Source organism: Cylas formicarius, unplaced genomic scaffold, assembly GCF_029955315.1.
Source record: "Cylas formicarius isolate icCylForm1 unplaced genomic scaffold, icCylForm1.1 PGA_scaffold_262__1_contigs__length_20259, whole genome shotgun sequence".
NCBI lineage: Eukaryota > Metazoa > Arthropoda > Insecta > Coleoptera > Brentidae > Cylas > Cylas formicarius.
Window position 1 is genome coordinate 15,001 of NW_026844296.1, and position 2,500 is coordinate 17,500.

The following is a 2,500-nucleotide window of genomic DNA, read 5'->3' on the forward strand; positions in this document are numbered from 1 at the left end:
CCGCGGCGAAAATTTTTGGGGGGTGTCTGTCGGCAAGAGCGCGCCGCGGCGAAAATTTTTGGGGGGTGTCTGTCGGCAAGAGCGCGCCGCGGCAAAAATTTTTGGGGGGTGTCTGTCGGCAAGAGCGCGCCGCGGCGAAAATTTTTGGGGGGTGTCTGTCGGCAAGAGCGCGCCGCGGCGAAAATTTTTGGGGGGTGTCTGTCGGCAAGAGCGCGCCGCGGCGAAAATTTTTGGGGGGTGTCTGTCGGCAAGAGCGCGCCGCGGCGAAAATTTTTGGGGGGTGTCTGTCGGCAAGAGCGCGCCGCGGCGAAAATTTTTGGGGGGTGTCTGTCGGCAAGAGCGCGCCGCGGCGAAAATTTTTGGGGGGTGTCTAAAAAGTGGCGTTTGAAAAGGTCTGCCTGTCGGCAACGGCTTTTTTTTGTGTGGCTCTCGGCACACTGTCCGCGCCTGGCTGGCAGAAGTCAATCAGCCACTCAATCGATGGCCCACAGTCTCACCTTTCCATTGATACCATGCATATGGGAGTTGACGAGATTCCCGCTCTGTCTGCTTTTTTTTCCAAGACAGAAGAAAAAGGAAAAAAAAAAAAAAAAAAAAAAAAACATCTGATACAACCATTTTTGATCGCTGATAAGTTTTGAGCGCAAACACGGCAGAAGGCAATCAGCCACTCAATCGATGGCCCACAGTCTCACCTTTCCATTGATACCACACACTTGGGAGTTGACGAGATTCCCACTCTGTCTTCTTTTTTTTTTCCAAGACAGAAGAAAAAGAAAAAGAAAGAAAAAACCATCTGATACAGCCATTTTTGATCGCTGATAAGTTTTGAGCGCAAACACGGCAGAAGGCAATCAGCCACTCAATCGATGGCCCACAGTCTCACCTTTCCATTGATACCACACACTTGGGAGTTGACGAGATTCCCGCTCTATCTTCTTTTTTTTTCCAAGACAGAAGAAAAAGAAAAAGAAAGAAAAAACCATCTGATACAGCCATTTTTGATCGCTGATAAATTTTGAACGCAAACACGGCAGAAGGCAATCAGCCACTCAATCGATGGCCCACAGGCTCACCTTTCCATTGATACCACACACTTGGGAGTTGACGAGATTCCCGCTCTATCTTCTTTTTTTTTCCAAGACAGAAGAAAAAGAAAAAGAAAGAAAAAACCATCTGATACAGCCATTTTTGATCGCTGATAAATTTTGAACGCAAACACGGCAGAAGGCAATCAGCCACTCAATCGATGGCCCACAGGCTCACCTTTCCATTGATACCACACACTTGGGAGTTGACGAGATTCCCACTCTGTCTGGTCGGTGGGCCCATACACAGGTGAAAAAAAAAAAAAAAAAAAAAAAAAAAAATCAACAAAGTGCCCCGTGGTTATGCAATTTTACGCCCGGGCCATTTTACAGAGAGCTTCTTCGCCGTTCAGGAAAAATCTTCGATGACCCGGCCGAAGCTACTCTCTGCGGCGAGAGAAAATTCTTCGACGCCTGACGGACAAAGTGCCCCGTGGTTATGCAATTTTACACCCGGGATGGAAACCAGAAGACCTCGAGGCCGAAGGAACTCCCTAGCGAGGGTCTACGATCGAAGAAATTATCCCGCGGAGAGAAGGCCTCGAGCCCCGGTCAAAACTTTGAACTGCAAACACTTCGATCCTGCCCGCCCGCCCGGTAAGGTCGCTCCCGGGGCGGTCTAGGAAACGGTGCCTCGCGGCAGCGACCAACCCGTTGACGACGGACACCACTCGTCGGCGAGCTACGGCCTCGTGCAGGCCTTGTCACAAATTTCCCGCGGCAAGGAGACCTATTTTAGGCGTAACGATATTCATTTTACGTACTGTTGTCCGTACACATAGAACGCATAGATCAACGTGTTTTGCACCCTTGTGGAGACACAGTCTCCCGAACGGCGAGTACGGGGCATGCGAGAGTATTGTTCCTGATCATAGCAGATGGTCGCCCGAGGTCGGATTCTGCCCTGGATCTGTGGATGGAGTCGGTCGGGGCACGCCTTTCGAGGCGTGTGTTTCGGTCGGGTTGATTGACAGTCTGGTTGTGCGAGTTCAGTTGAGACCTTTCGTGTTGGGCGCACAGAGCACGCTTGCCGGTGACGCGGTATCTCATTTTCCCTTCTAGGGAAATTGTGTGCCAGTCGCCGGTGCACATCGAGGTGAGTTCGGATGGTTGATCCGAGATACCGCTAGAGGTGGATGGAGAATATTTTCCCGCGAGCACGGTGTTCTAGCCGAACAACGCGAACAAACTCATTCGGTCCGGGGCTCAAGTTCTGGTCGGGTCGGCGCTCTTCGAGAGTGTTCCGCGGTCAGTGGCTTTGTGTTCCCGGTACCGAGTCGAAAGTTGACTATGGTCAAGCCTGAGGCGAAATCTCGAGAGAGAGAAAGAATGGAGATTATTAGAACGGAAAATTTTCTTCGTGGATGTGTGCTTACCGGGCGGGCGTCGTTTCGCAACGTCGTCGCGGCCCG